Below are 16,890 nucleotides of genomic sequence, written 5' to 3' on the forward strand. Positions count from 1 at the left end.
TTCTTGGATTTAGTCCCTTGCTTTGCATGACTTTGTATATTTCATTCCATTCCCTACTGGCCTGATGTGTTTCTGTTGAGAAATCAGATGATAGTCTGATGGGAAATCCCTTGTGGGTAACTTTCTGTCTCTCTCAGCCTTTAAGATTCTTACTTCGTCATTGATGTTGCCAGTTTAATTATGATGTGTTTTGGTGTTGGTCTGTTGGGTTCATCTTGTTTGGGACTCTGTGAGCTTCTTGGACTTGTGTGGTTTTTTCCCCCCAAACATCAGGGAAGTGTTCTGTCATTATTTCTTCAACCAGGTTTTCCATTCCTTCCTCTGCTTCCCCTGGCACCCCTTTTGTGTGGATGTTGTTTTGTTTTGTGTTATCTAAAGCTCTCTTAGGTTCTCCTCCTGCTTTTTAAGTTTTCTTTTCTGTTGCTGTGCTTGGGTGGTTTTCCACCTTGTCTTCTAACTCACTGATGCGGTACTCAGCTTCTTCTAGTCTACTGTTGAAACTTTCCATTGTGTTCTTTATTGCACCTATGTCATTCTTCATTTCCTCTTGATTCTTCTTCATTTCCTCTTGATTTGTACACATGTTGTTGAATTTGTCTTCCATCCTTTTCAGTGTTCTTTTAATCATTGTTCTGAATTCTTTCTCTGACAAATAGCTTGCCTCCATTTCATTTATTTCCTTTTCTGGTTAATGGGGATGGTTTCTTTGTCTCCCCATTTTTGCTTTTTCCTTTGTGATTGTTTCTATGTATTAGATCAAACTGCTATGTCAACCCAGGTTTTTTGAGTTTGTCTTATATATAGATGTTTTGTTGGACCCAGTAGTGCAATCTCTCCGGTCTTCTGGGCTAGGTAATCTAGGGATGCCCCCTACTTGGGATATTTGGGTTCTCTTGGTGTAGTTGAGTCTTGAGTGTTATTGTCCCATTTGTGGATGGAGTCTTCTCTCAGGGTGTCGGCTTATGTGGCTTGCTCTCTACCCCATTGACCGAACAGCACAAAATACAACTCAACAAAATATGACAGAAGGGAACAAAACACGAATGTACTCATGACACTGATAACCCCAATATAAGTGACCACCAGAGGAAAGAGAATTAGGAGAGAGAAAAGAGAGCAAAAATGATATCAAGAAAAGAAAAAAGGGTAAGAGAGAAAAGAAAAAGAAGAAAAATAAAGAGAAAAGAATATATGGGGAGAAAGAACCACAGAACAAAGAGATAAACCAAAAAATGCAAACAACAAACACTCAGAAAAAAAGGGGGGGGGCAGAATCTGTAGAGGCAGAGCTTATATACAGATGGTAAGGTTAAAGAATTGAATGTATAGAGGGACGGAGGGCCTTGGTTCACTATAGAGGAGGTAGAAAGAGAATGAGTGGATTAGAAGAAAAGAAAGAAAAAAATAAAAATTAAAAAAAAAGAAAATAACAAATAACATAAACTCACTCATTTATGGAATATAATAAACAACATAAACTGATAAACAAAAACAGATCCAGAGACAGAGAAGCATCGATCAGACCGTCAAACCTCAGAGGGAACGTAGGGGAGGGTGTGGGTAAGGGGGAGAGATCAACCATAGGACTTATATGCATTCATATAAGCCTAACCAATGGACACAGACAATAGGGGGGTGAGGGCATGAGAGGGGGGATGGGGGAGTTAATGTGGGGATAAGGACACATATGTAATAACTTAATAAAGAAATTAAAATAAATAAATAAAAATAACATAAACTAGAATAACAATAAAAAATAAAAATAGAATGAAGAAAAATAATATGAAAAAAATAAAAAATAAAAGAAAAAATCTTAAAAAAAAGATAAAGAAAAGAAAAAGTGAAGTGTTGTTCATTTCAGCTGAGTTTTCATGCCCCATGGGGGCTGGTTTAAGATCCCACTCTTCTGTTCTGTCTGCCACTTCTCAGTTTCCTGTTAGGTAGTCAGCACCATTTTGAAGTTTCAAGTGATCCACTGCTCCTCTGTTTCTGTATATCTCCACAGCCTTGACCTCAAGCAGGTGGGACTAATCTGCCCATTTAGCCTGTCTGCCTGCTGTCAATCTTAACCTGTCAAGGGGCTGTTTTTTACAGGGCTATAGGTAGGCAGGGTGCTGTATTGCTTTCTGGGACTTAACAGCTTCTCTTCAACCCAGTCCTTGAGGGCTCTTTGGGGCTATTCAGATTTTTTTGTCCTTTGCATGACTCAGGGGGTAGTCTGGATGTGGCTGTATTAGCTGTTTTGGGGCTGCTGGGAGGGGCTGGCTCTTCAGGAGAAAAATGGCTACTTAGGTCCAGAGGGTTAGGAATGTTCCAGTGCCAGACTCCTGGTCACCTTTCCCTGACCCACTCTCCTCTACAGCCTCTCCCCAGACTCCACAAGTCTGCACCTCCACCTGCACCTCAGCCACCGGTGACTGTATTTGAAAGGTCCTATGAACTGGGTTTAATGAATAAAAGCAAAGACCAAACAGAAGTGAAACATCTGTGTGAATACTAGTTTTAGGAATGTTCCAGTCCCGGACTCCTGGTCACCTTTCCCTGACCCACTCTCCTCTACAGCCTCTCCCCAGACTCCACAAGTCTGCACCTCCACCTGCACCTCAGCCACCCGTGACTGTATTTGAAAGGTCCTATGAACTGGGTTTAATGAATAAAAGCAAAGACCAAACAGAAGTGAAACATCTGTGTGAATACTAGTTTCTCTCGTTTGGGCACCATGCAGCTCAGGCAGTTCTTCAGGCCAACCCTCTGGGCTCAGCCTCTCAGGGCTGTGGACTTAGATCTAGAATCCCCTGCTACCAGCAGCCCTTCGGACTTCCTTTCCACAGTCAGATGTTATGCCTGTCCCCAAGGGATGTGGACTTGGTGCCGTGCAGCTTCTGACACTCTCGACTCAGTGGTCTTGCAACTCTCTCCAGCCCAGATCCACGATCCTACCATTCTTCAGGCTTCCTCTGCCTTTTCTGGCTGCAAATTGTCTCACCAGCTGTGTCTACTTCACCAATTCCAGGTGGATGTTATTTAATTTAGATGCTCCTTCTATCTGCTCCAGGATAAGGCTTGAGACACATCTGCCTATTTGGCCGCCATTTTTTCTCCTCTCATCCATGAATTTTTCCTATTTAAAAGATAATTAAGCTGTAAAATAAGTTATACTTGTACCTTAAATACCAGTTATTAATTTACAAATGTATTCTACAGTTATTTCCTAATCAGTGGCAACTATGTCACATATACAAAAATATACACATATATTCATATATAATATATATACACCATGTAAATTTTGGGTTTATTCTCTCAATCATTATCCCCATGCCCCAAGCCCACAGCCTGCCTGTATGCTCAGTAGACATTAAGTAAGTTCACGTACCATTTCTCTACCAACCCCACCTTCTGCCTCTTTGAGTTTTCTGAAACATTAGAAATTCCTATCTCCAATCTCCTTGGTACCAGAATTGGCACAATATTTGCCACACATCAACCCTTGGACACTGACTAATGGCATCACCTAGGAAAGAATAAGTAGCAGATTCGTGAATTTAATTTCTTCTCAGCCTTTTCTTGCCAGGGCTAATTGCTTGTTTAAGTAAATGCATCTGAGCTGAATAGCAATTGAAAATGTTTTGGAATAGTATGAGTATTGAATTTCACATGCAGTGACCAAGGCTAAGAAAATTTAGGTTAATTTCCTGAAAACTTATAATCAATACAGAGGCTTTCCCTTACAGATAGAAATTGGCCTTGGCAATAGACAGACAAAATCAAGGGTCAGACCCTGAAATGCCCACAGAGGGTAGACAGGTAACCGAAACGAATCCTGTAGGGGGATCATGGTGAATTGATGTTGGCCACTGGGCCAGTCCCTCCCTACTCTGAGTGATGTAAGTTGTTGTAATTTGGGGCTGGAAGACCAGGGTGGCTAGATGATCCACTTTTTAAAGCCCATATGGAAATTCAAGTTTTATTTAAATGAGAAATTTGAGCTTTAATTGTTGACAACTAATTCAAGAATATGGATTATTCTTGTGGCTCTCAGTTTGCTTCTCTTAGGCTAAACAGAAAGCAGTTTATGGATTTTTCAATTGTCCTTTCTTCACTGTAGGAATTAACCATTCCGTTTAGACCTGTGACAGCCTACATCACAGGGTGTAATGGGAAATTACCTAGGGGCCATCTGGAGCTAAATTCCAAGTGAGCCTCAGCTATTGAGCAGAAAATCTGTTCATTTGACTGTCTTTGGGTGTATTTGTTTCCTGTAAAAGTAGTGCTTTCTGTAAAAAATGCTGCAACTTGTATTGAAAATGTTTGAGAAAACACCACCTTTTGTGAATGTGAGGCTATCTAGTGACATAGGGACTCATCTGACTCAGTGAGCTTTCCTCACAGGGATGGCTAAGGTCCAGGTAAAAAAATGCCATAGCTCAGTGGTTTAACACCACCTTGAGGAGCTGTAGCAAGGGACAACTGGGAGAACTCACATCTTACCCCAAAGAAAATACCTACCCATATCTCCCATGGTAAATTGTGTCTACAGATTTTTACATTCAAGGTGAGCTTTGGGGTATACATTTGCATAATGTTGGTCTTTATCTGTTTCACACTGATGCAATTTATCAGTTAGTAAATAACCATGACCCTATGTCTCCAGAATACTCCTTGTTAGGGTTGTCACCCTGATCCTTATTTTGGACCTCCTCTGAGATCCAGGCACTGAAGGATTAATGCCTCTTCCCTCTACTGCAACAGGCAGAGTCTATTCTCTTTGCCAGTGCCCAAGCCACACCTGTTTTAAATATCTAATTATTTATTTTGCAACACTTTAACCTGGATGCCAGGAGTTCATAAACAACAGTACAGTTCAGGTATTGGAATGCTTTATTCTTACTGCCTTCCTTTTGATAGCCATGGGCTAGAAGGGAGCCTGAGATGGGTGGGAACACACAGCTCTAGAAACACAACATATATTTTACTAAAAGTCCGAGGTTCTTTGTTCCAGTCCCAATATATACTAGGTGCCCTAAAGCATATTTCATGGGTTTCATCTTACATTTTTCTATTATTGGAAAAATTTGGCTAATTTTAAAGCATAGATTTTTTTCCCCTCCTCTGCAAATATGCAGGCTCCACATACATAACCCGTGGTAGCTGTGAAACAGTTGGAGAATTCCCCATATTCAGTGACCTTCAAGTCACACTGCAAGCTGTGCAGTGGTCTCTTGCTAGTATAATAAAACATATATGAGTTGTGACTGGCTGCAGAGTCAGGAGTGGGTATTTTAGTGTTTTAATAACCTGGCTCCATTCATTTTGGTGGCTGCTGTACATGTTTCTATTTTTGTCTCCAGTTAAAACCAAGAAAGGAGTCAAACAGATTTCTGCAGATGCTTTTATAAAACCGTCATTTGCCAAATCAAATGTCCAAGACAGTGATCACACTTTTACAGTTATACATGCCTGTCACGTGCTTTCCCATAAATGACCACCCAAGAGCCTGGACAGCGAGCAAGGATGAAGCAGGGTGAGAGAGAAAGTAATGAGGAGACAGAGCTAGGCTTTCACAAACAAGTCTTTTCTCTAATTGCTCCCTCCTGTCACAGCCACCTGGGCTGCAGCAGCAGCCTCTGACCTCAGCTGCTGTGGTCTACCCAGGAAGAAGCCACACATCAGCAGAGAGAGGAGCAGGACCAGCATGGACATAGAGAACATACCTCATTCTGATCTATCTCAAAATCACATATTGTAGCCCTGGCCAGTGTAGCTCAGTGGTTGTGGGTTTGATTTTGAGTCAAGGGCACATGCCTAGGCTGCAGGTTCCAGTCCCTGCCCTGGTTGGGGCCCATGCAGGAGGCAACCAATTGATGGGTCTCTCTCACATTGATGTTTCTCTTTCTTTTTCTCCCTCTCCCGCTCCCCCTCCCTCCTTTCCACTCTTTCTAAAACTCAATGGAAAAAATATCTTCGGTTGAGGATTAACAAAAACAAAACAAAACATATTATAGTTTGGAGATTGTTTATGGGTTAAGTTTTGTTCCCCCAAATTCATATGTTGAAATCCTACCCCCACTGCCTGAGAATGTGATCTTATTTGGAAGTAGGGTCAATGCAGGTGTAATTAGTTAGTAAAGCTAAGGTCATACTGAAGGAGGGTGGGCCTTTGATCTACTATGACTGTAGTCTCTATGGAAAGAGGAAATTTGGACTGACACACAGGACAATGAAGGCAGAGATTGGAGTGATGTATTTACAGGCTAAGGAACACTGGATATTGCTGCCAACGACCAGAATCTAAGAAGAAACAAGGAAAGATTCCCTCCTATAGGTGTCAGAGGGAGCATAGACCTGTCTACACCTTGATTTCAGACTTTTGGCCTCCAGAACTGTGAAAGAATACATTTCTGTTGTTTTAAGCCACCTACTTTGTTTCAGCAGCCCCAGAACACTAACAGAGAGACCATGCCTCAAGTGCTGTGGCAGGAGGCAATATTTTGAATGGAAGGGTCTGTTATATCTTACAGTGCTCCAAATGTCTAAATTTGGGGGAATAAAATCTGTTGGCTCATTCTGATGTTTTTCCCATCACAGGGGCATGAAAGCTCAGAGATTAAGAATATGAGCCTTAGGGTCATGTTCAGGTTTGATCACTTAGGGGCTCTGTGGTCTTGGAAATGTTACTCAATCTCTTTACTTTTGAGGTTCATCATATGTAAAATGGGGATAATAACAGTATCTACCTCACAGAAGTAGATAGAACTCATAAAGATTGAATGAAGTAAAGCATTAATCTACGCTTATTCAACAACTATTTATTGAGTCACGGTATGTTCTGCATTCCCAGTCAAGTAGGAAAAAATAAATGAGAAAAAAGGCAAGATAATTACAAACTCTGACAAAAACTCAGGAAGAGACCAACCTGGTCTTGAAAGAGAGTTGAAATGGAGAGACCCACTTTAGATAATAAATTCAAAGACTGTTTCTATGAAGAGGTCAAATTTGAGCTGACACCAAAAGGATGAACAAAAGTTGTTAGCTGGATGAAGAGTTGGGGAAAGAGAACATAGGCAGAGGGAGCAGCCTGTGCAAAGGCCCTGAGGTAGGAAGAACATGCATGGTACATTCAAATGTCTGCTTTGCAAGGGGTAGGTGGCTGCAGTAGTTTTCTATTGCACAAATATAGGGCCTAACACAAAATCCAATTATTATCTCCTAGTGTCTGAAGGTCAGAAGTCTGGGCACATCTGACTTCTTTGCTTAGGGTCTCCCAAGCTGAAATCCAGATATCAGAAAGGCTACAGTTCTCATCTGGGGCTTGGGATCCTCACTGGTGGTTGGCTGATCACTTCTTTATTACACTATCCATGTGGCTCCTTTCATCTTCAAGCCAGCAATAGCAGGTTAAGTCCTTCTCAGGTTTGAAATCTCTCTGCTTTGCCTGCCTTTGCTTTTAAGGGCTCATGTGATGTTATCGGACTCACATGGATAATCCATGATTCTCTTTCCATTTTAAAATCAATTGATCAACCCTTTCAACATATTTACTCTTAACATATTCATGGGCATGCTATCTTATCAGATTCACAGTCTTGGGGGTTGAGGTGTGGGATCTTCTTGATGGCTGTAAGTCTGCTTACTACATGTTATAACTGTGGAGAGAAATCTGATGGTGCAGGGCCTTATGGGTCATGGCAAAGATTTGGGAATTTAATAGCAATAATTACAGCAATCACTAATATCATGTAACTTTTATGTATCACATGTTGATGGAGCAAAGCTCCTTCTCTGCTAGGGGTTGTACCCCCATGGACGCAGGGTATTGGAAGACAATATGAGCAGTTGTAGGCATATAGGAGAGACTTTATTGCAGACCAAGTAGCCATTGCTAACAAGGAGCCATCAGACAAAAACAGTTCTTCAAAATAGCCCTACAAAATAGCCGTGCACTGGCTGGTCAGTAACACGTCTTTATGCCAACTTAGACACAAGAGATTTCCTGCTAAATAGTGATATTAATATTTGGGTTATAGAAAGGTACTTCTGTACAGTGCATACAGTAAACTGTGCTATCATTGCCTTTGCACATGCGTATGGCTAATTGGCCTTGAACATCCAGTGGACTCTGATTAGGGTTCCCACACATGTATTTATTAGCATTAAGCATACTGCCAAACATTATAAGCATAATCTCACCTGATCTTCCTAATAGCCCTTTATAGAGATGTACCACTATACTCCATTTACAGATGGGGAATTGAGGCTGGAGGGACTTGCCCAAGACGGCACATCTCTTAGTAAACCATATTTAAACCCAGATATGTCTAGTTCCAAATTCCATTATTATTTCTGTTTTGAATCCCCTTTATTTAGTATGCTTTTAATATATATATTTGTAGAGCTTTCAATAGGGCCTTTTCGGTTCTTATGAAAAACAACAAAACATACTTGCATCTAACTGGATGTTTTTCTGTTTGAGTCTCTTAACCATGCCGAGGGGAAGCTTGGTAATTTCAATCATTAGGTGGTAGCCCAGGACCAGTGCAGATACTGAACCTTATATATGAAAGAGAGTTTTAAAAAGAATCCCTAGAGCTTGAATAAAAGAATCAAAGCCTGCTCAGTTTTTATCATTTTCTCAATATCCAGTTGGTGGACTTTTAATTTTTATGGTACCAATTGGTTCATGAATATTATCTCTTGGTTTGCCTTTGGACATACCTTGATTTTTGTTGAGGGCATTGAACTTTGGAAAATTTCAAAGTAGGTAGGAAGCCCATACCAGGAAGCCGGTGTTTAATAATGAGGTCATGGCATCCACATTCTAATCTTCTTCAAGGATTTCATTCCTTATCTGTGTTTTGATGACAGAAACTTGGCCATTTCTATGAGTTGTTTCATAATAGAACTAGACAGAACCTGCTAGTCCAGGTGATTGTAGATCACATTTTTAAAAATGTATTTTTATTGATTTCAAAGAGGAAGGGAGAGGTAGAAAGAGATAGAAACATCAATGATGAGAGAGAATCATTGATCAGCTGCCTCTTGCATGCTCCCCACTGGGGAATGAGCCTGCACCCTGGCATGTGCCCCAATTGGGACTCAAACTGTAACCTCCTGATTCATAGGTCAAATCTCAACCACTGAGCCATGCTGGCCCCTCGAGGAGCACATTTTTACTTGAGGCCAGAGAATATGCCTTGCTCTTATCCCGAGGGCCTCCTTGTTCACCTCTGGGTCCATCCTGCCAAGGATAAAGTTCTAGAGATCTGACTCCCTGCTGGGGACAAGAAGTCACTGTTCACATATTCATCCCTACTCCCCATCAGCTGCTTCACACAGTGGTCCTGTGTTTAAGGTCTTGTAGGCAGGAAATAGAGAGGATTATAATTGTAGAGTCCACCTCCAGAGGGTAGACAAACCTTTTCCAAGGCTTGGGGTGGGGGGAGTAAGGTGGTGGAGGGGAGGTGAACTCTGCACTCCTCTAGGAAGACAACCAGACGTGTTGTAAGGAAGGAGGGCAGTAGGGACCTGCATATCCCACTGCCTGGAGCAGCCTGTGTGCTGGGAAGTTGCCTGAGGACTCTACTTTGCAGACATCATCTGGCCCTCGTCCCCAGGCACCTGCTGATTCCGGACAACCCATCATTAGTTAATATTTCAGTGCCCTTTGGGTACTGTTTCCCTGTAGCTCCACAAACACTTGCTTGGGGATATGCTGCTAGAACTCAGGGATCCAGGAGAGAATAAGAAATGCACGTGCGTTCGCATGGCCAAAAATGATTTCTTTGCAGTTGTGGCACAGATACAGATATCAGCACATTTAAGCCATACAGGAGGGGGTAGAATTCCACCCAGAATGCAACTTTGTTTGCCAAGTTTCTTGCTAGTCTGTCCTATACAGGGGGTAGGAAGCTTTCCCAGAAAGAGAATGACAAATGAAGCTACAACAAACTAAAAAAGGCAATTCGCGAGGGAGCAAGATCTTCAACAAATGAAAAAGTGTAAATGGTAATATTCCAGCAAATTAGCTCCTAGAGAAGCCTTTAGGCAGAACTGTAAGCCATTATAATTAAGGATTTAGAAAATATCAGTATTTAATTAGAGCTTCCTTTCTCGGTGAAATGCCGTTGTTTCGCTGTAACTTCAGGTGTAAACAACTAAACATTTCCATTTCAAAAATGTGTTTTGTTGCAACCCTAGAATCTGTGCTAATGTTAATTTGCTTATCATGGCTTCCTTGACTGTTTTTACTTTTTGTTTGTTTCTGATCAGAGCTGAATTTTGAGAGCAATTTTACCTTTAGTTCCTCAAAGCAGCCTCCTCCAGTTCCCAGGCTGTTATAGGTACTTATTCACACATGGGACCATCCTAACAATTCAGTCCAACTCCATAAACCTATCAACTTTCCCATAATCTAATAAGCACAGTTCCTCTAATATGCAATGCATATTGTGGCCGCTGTTTTAGACAAGGAGTCTTAAAACCCATTTCCAATGTAATCAAATATCTTGACAATAGCAAAAATGTTTCCGCTTTATCCCTTAACAACAACAAATGTTTCAGAAATTGGTCCGAACCTCTTGTAATAATGATTTAAAAAACCAAAACACAACAGTCCCATGGGAAATACCTAGTGCCTGACTCACAAGCAGTCTCAGTTCCCACTTTCGTACTTGTGATTCCTGACAACAGATAAACCTTTATTTCTTTGCCTATACGGGGGTGCATGTAACTCACAATGTTTTCCGGCCGTGATGGAGAAGATAAGGCATTATCAAGACTAACACTACAATTTAACGCTTCAGAGGAGCAGTGTATATCATTACTCCCTCTGTAGCCAAGCACACTAATTAATATTTATTGCACCTGTCAAGCCAGTAGCCACGGCCAATCCATTCCTGTGGCAGTTCAATGGGAGACTGGACACCATATTTCTCCTTGGCAGACACGTTTGGGTCATCAGCAAAGACAGGAGCCCCACTCCCCAGCGAGACATCGTAAACTCTCTCCTTTCTCTTGCAAAATTAAACCATTAATTTATTCGTGTTAATTTTTTATCCTTGTTGGGAATTGCTGTAAAAAATGAATGAGGGGAGGGTGGAGAAAGGATGAGAAACAGCTGCATGTTCAGGATCAGCTGTCTAACATATTTATTAGAACAGGGGCTCCTGGACCCACGGCCTTTGTTTTTTATCAGACATCCCTTAAAGGTTACAGACGTGTGGGGGAAAGGACAGTTATAAATCCTCATGAAGTTTAATCAAAAGTGGCGGGCCACCCCGCAGTAAACAAGTTATTAAAACTATTTGGCTTAAAACTTTGCTCAGCGCTGTCAACCAAAGTCCATCATCAATAGGTAGCTGGCAGTGGAATGAATTAAGCAAGGGTGAAATAATAAATTAATCCTGATATCGCACCTACAGCAAGGAATTTGACAGCGGGAGTGGAGAAGTTTCTTTGGAGAATGTGAATTATTCTATAGCACATCTGAGTAAACCCAGCACGGCCGTGGAATAGAGTGTACTCAAAAGTTGAATTAGGAGAACATGTAAACTGTACTAGAGAAAAGTAGGGCACCAAATACTGCTTTATTTATTTTATTTTAATTTTTTTGTTAATTCTAGCAGAACTACCTGAGTCATTAGAGACCACGTGACCCCAACTGCTAAGCTTTTGAAGAACAGGAGGGATACCTGTGAACTTTTCACTGGAGATTATCTAGGCCATTATATTTTTCCTTTGAAATAACTGCTATTCCCTTGAGGATATGATATTAATGATGATAATGACAAAGCAACAGTGGCAATAATGATAGCCAGCGTATGTTGGGCCATTATGATGCCCCAGGTACTAAGTGCTCTACATACATTATCTCACATAATTCGTACAGCCCTTTGAGGTAGCAATTATTAGTGCATTAAATAGAAAGGAATTGAGGTATAGAGTTGGTAACCAAGGTCACCCAGGCACAATTTGTTACAGTCCAAAGTCAGGAGAACTCCTGACTCTTCTCTAGGATGTTGGTTTCCTTGGAGGGAATTGGGTGTGCTGTGACAAGAATGAATTTACATGAAATAGCACCTCTACAAACTTCCCCCTGCTCCTCTTTGCTTCTGCTAGGGTCATGCTTCACCTTGGCAGTGTTCCTTATGTCCTGATCTCTGATTTCTAGCTCCTTTCTCTTTGTCCGCATCTACTCTCCAGGGCCTTTGATGCCTCCTGGTTGTCTTCACTATAACTCCTTCCTGGTAAGGTCCACTCTTCTCCATCCCAAACATGATTCCATTGGAACCTGCCATTCTCTTATTCCATTTCTCACTTTGGGTCCGGCATGTATATCCAGTTGCTGTCTGCAACATTGTTAATTATCCTTTTCATGGGACATTATTGCAGCACCAATAACCATAACCACCTTATGGTGTGTGTGTAGGCTTACTGCTGCTATACACTTTGTAATGATTAAAAAAAAATTTTTTTTTGGGGGGGAATCAATGACTTTTAGAATTAATAGTGTCCTAGTTTGAAAGGAGGTTCTTAATGCTGAGTCAATGCTGAGAAGACTGTAGAGGGTAGCAGTTAAGATCACTGGACTTTAGAATTAGGCAGAACTTTCCACTCACTGGGCTGGCCAGCCACCTAAGGCCTCAGCCTCAGTTTTCTTGTTGTAAGATGAGGATATTTGTTCCCTCGCACAGTGTTGTGATAAAGATGAGATGAGATGACATAGGTAAAACCCTCAGCACAGAGTAAGTGCTCATTCTTATTAGAAGTTTTGCATGTGGTTTTCAAATGGTGGTCCCTGGAGCAGCAGTGCCCATGGATACAAATTCCCGGGCATTTGAACAAGCCCTCGCGTGATTGTGAGGCTTTGATGTTTAGGGACCACTGGTCTACATACTTTTGACACCTCATAGCAGTTTCCCCCTTCACCTCTCCTGGGTAATGATGACGGCAGCTTGCTCACCATCTTTCTCCTTTTCACTCTTGGTGTTTGGGGTTGAGAATTCAGCTGACTGTGCTAGCCAATGTAAAAATTTGAGTGGGAAACTTTGTTCCACTCCTGACTTACCTGTTTTTCTAATAAATGTCTTCTGCTTCCCCACACCATTCTAGTGAAAATTGTAGGATCCTCTGGACTAATTCTATGCTCTGTGGACTGTCTGTCTTACTTTTTCCTCCCACTGATTGCTCCTAATAATAATAATTACTGGAAATGATTCTTTGACTTGATTATTGCTTCACAGTGAAGAAAAAAATTCTTTCAAATTTTCTCTTCTTTTCTGAGGTCTGACAAATAACTCTTAGCATGTTTAATCATTCACCTGTTGAAAGCACAGATTTTATTTACATCTCTGATGTTTGTTCTTTAATATCTTTAGAAAAACATAAAATTTGTTTTAAATTCTAACGAGCGACTTTCATTCTAAACAAGGGTTGGTGGCTTTTTTCTTTTGCTCATTTGCCATATTTAATTCTACCCTGGAAGACTGGCACACGCATCATTTCCTCCTCATCTCTGTTTCAATGTTGAGTGAAGTGTTTTGAATTAATTTTATTAAATTATTAATAGCTCGTGATTGGAAAACATTCCAGCTTGGAGTTTATGTTTTATCATGTGCTGTGCAGTAATATGGTAGACTTCATGCACACGAATGAATATGCTTCCACTGGTTAGGTGAAATTTTGGCTCTGGCCATCTCACAATGAATTCTATGAAGTCAACATTTAATCATGAAGTGGATATTTTAGTTTTCATTAAACCAGGGCAGTTTCCTGGAAATTAAAAGATTAGAATTAGAGCATAGTTTGGGTCATTCATTTACTCAATAGAAATGTGCTAGGTACTTGGATACAACAGAGGAGGAAAGAAGACAAGGGCTTTGCCCCTGTGGGAGTTATCGCTTGGTGTGGAAGACAGACATTAATCATAGAATCACCAGACTAAATCTATAACGACAAAGAAAAAGGTTTGTAAGTGTGAGCGTATGACAAGGAAATGGACATAGTCTTCCTGGGAAGTGTTATTTGCCATAGGTGAGGCATGTATATGATTTATTTCAGGAAAGGTGGTGGGATGGCCATAGGAAGGGGTATTTCAGGCAGAAGAAACAACATGTGCAAGTGTTCTGTGGCAGGAGGAAGCGTGGCATCTAAGGGGGGCTAAGAAAAGGTCTGTGTGGTTAGGGGTCAGGAAACAATGGGGAGCCATTGAGGAATTTAAAGCAGAGGAAGGTGTAAATCGATTTAGGTTTTAGTGAGGTCACTCTGGTTGCAATGTGGGGTGGGGATTGTCAGGAGACCAGGATGGATGTGGGCAGATCAGCCGGCAGGCTATTTCATAAGAGACAGCACAAAAGGGCTGGATTTAAGTGGAATTGGCAGAAATGGAGAGAATAAATGAATATTAAGATAATTATGAGATAAAAATGACAGGATGATATGGGTAGGGCCAGAGAGGTGATTCTCAGATTCTGGTATGTAGGGGTACTGTCCAGTGAGCTGAGAGAACCCCAGGAGAAAACCAGGTTTGTCAGGGAAGCTCATGTCTGCTTTTGGGCTGTTGCATGTGATGAATCAAGGAAGTAATTGGATATTTTGAGCCTGAAGCTCAGAGGAAAGCCTAAAATGGCATATGTACATTTGGACTTTTTTACATACATGTGGTGATGTAGCCACTGGCATGGATGAGAAGATGGGTCCTGGATTCCATCTTTAAGGAAGAAAAACATGCAATGCTGAGTAGAGGAGAAGACAAGAAGGGATGGCCAAGGGAGAGAAGGGAATCAGGAGAGTGAGGTATCACTGGGACCAAGAAAAGAAAGCAGGAGTGGCCAATAGAGTCAAAGTATGACAAGAGGAGAGGCCGGCAAGAAGGTCTAGTGGATATGGAGAAATCTATGGTTTGGTTTATTTGATATTGGATCTTGGGAAGATCATGAGTGACAATGAACATAACAATGGTCCCTAGAGAATAATCGAGTTATGTTGGTGCTGAGGTTACCCCTCCCTCTCCAACCCCACCCACTTTGGGTCCCAAGACAGAGAAGAACAGAGAAGAGGACCCACTGAGGTACAAGGGAATGAAGCACATGAAAACAGGCTTTGGAGACAGACATCAGGGTTTAATTCTGGCTATAAACTACATAGCTTTAGTGGATTTCTTAATCTCCCTAAGTTTTAGTTTCTTTATTTATAAAATGAGCATAACTACTTTATAGGTACAGGTGAGGATTAAAGAGAAATGTACCAAAAGCTTAGCAAGGTACATGGCCCACAGTAAAGGTTAAGAAAATGTTCATTCAATAAATGTATGATGGATTTCAAACAAGGAAATGACAAATAGAAATGTATTTCATGTGGGATGACTGTGTGTGTGTGTGTGTGTGTGTGTGTGTGTGTGACTTCATAATCTTAAGAATGACTAAATACGAAGGATGCTCATTTCCATTGTCCTTAAAGAGGCTTTCTAATAGTGTACCATAGTGCTCAGTCCTCTGGCCCAGATAGCCCAACTTTTAATTAAGGTCTCTGTTGAGGCTATAACAACAGTTTTATGAAATATACAGTAGATAAGATGATATGAACAGGGAGGTTTTAGCATATAGTACCTGTGACAATAAAGATTGAAGTCAAAACAAAACAAATGGCCTGAATAGAATCATACAAAGAATTAACAAATATATCTACTCTTTACATTTAAAAATTTTTTCAATTACAAGCGATATTCAATATTTTTTAATATTCAAATATATCTACTCTTGAGTCTAATAAACCAAATGTACTAATTCAGGACAGTGTAATTCACATGGCTTTTTGTAAGAAATTTCTGGTTAAATGGACAGTGCGTTTCATATAAGGCAGTGGTTCTCAACCTTCTGGCCCTTTAAATACAGTTCCTCATGTTGTGACCCAACCATAAAATTATTTTCGTTGCTACTTCATAACTGTAATGTTGCTACTGTTATGAATCATAATGTAAGTATCTGATATGCAGGATGGTCTTAGGCGACCCCTGTGAAAGGGTCGTTCGACCGCCAAAGGGGTAGTGACCCACAGGTTGAGAACCGCTGATATAAGGCAATAGTTGCAGACAGCGGCCAAAAAAGCTGTGTGTAAACTGCTGTAATCCAAATAATTCAGTTGCTCAATTCTTTCTGGGCACCCATCTAGACTACATTTCCCAGTCTCCCCTGTGACAGATTTTTACCAATGGAACATGAGAAATAAACATACTTTCTCTCTGGGCCAAGGTAGTTAGGGATGTTAAGGCTTCTCCATTATTTCATTTTCCCCTTGACCTAGGGCATATCCAGTGGTGTTGGGGTCCAACCCCAGCAGGTCCAGGGGTCCCCAAAGGTGTGGACGGAGTCGGCAAAGAAGGAAGGACTCGGAGGCAGCGTTCAGTTGATCAGCAGCCTTACCAGGATCTCTAGCCAGGATCTCCAGCCAAAATTCTGGTCGGGATCTCCAGCCAAGTTCTGGTTAGGATCTCCAGTGAAGTTCTGGTTCTAGGTTCTCTTGCCAAGTTCTGTAGTCAGGTTCTGTTCAGGATCTTTTGCCATGTTCTCTCACTAGGTTCTTTGTCTAGGTTCTGTCTCTAGGTTCTGTCTAGGATCTCCAGCCAAGTCCTGTCTCTAGGTTCTGTTTCTAGGTTCTGTGTGGGATCTCCAGCCAAGTCCTGTCTCTAGGTTCTGTTTCTAGGTTCTGTGTGGGATCTCCAGCCAAGTCCTGTCTCTAGGTTCTGTTTCTAGGTTCTGTGTGGGATCTCCAGCCAAGTCCTGTCTCTAGGTTCTGTTTCTAGGTTCTGTGTGGGATCTCCAGCCAAGTCCTGTCTCTAGGTTCTGTTTCTAGGTTCTGTGTGGGATCTCCAGCCAAGTCCTGTCTCTAGGTTCT

The 16,890-nt window shown here is 41.3% G+C and overlaps 1 long non-coding RNA gene across 1 annotated transcript; it reads left to right on the plus strand.

Annotated features, from left to right (window-relative positions):
• The first annotated feature begins 879 nt into the window (after positions 1-879).
• Positions 880-16,619, plus strand: LOC106724079. The gene is made up of 3 exons (XR_001359835.1): positions 880-896; positions 6,818-6,822; positions 16,484-16,619. It is a non-coding gene; the product is annotated as an uncharacterized LOC106724079 (long non-coding RNA).
• The last annotated feature ends 271 nt before the right edge of the window (positions 16,620-16,890 follow it).

The sequence above is a fragment of the Myotis brandtii genome, unplaced genomic scaffold (genome assembly GCF_000412655.1).
Source record: "Myotis brandtii unplaced genomic scaffold, ASM41265v1 scaffold708, whole genome shotgun sequence".
NCBI classification, from domain to species: domain Eukaryota; kingdom Metazoa; phylum Chordata; class Mammalia; order Chiroptera; family Vespertilionidae; genus Myotis; species Myotis brandtii.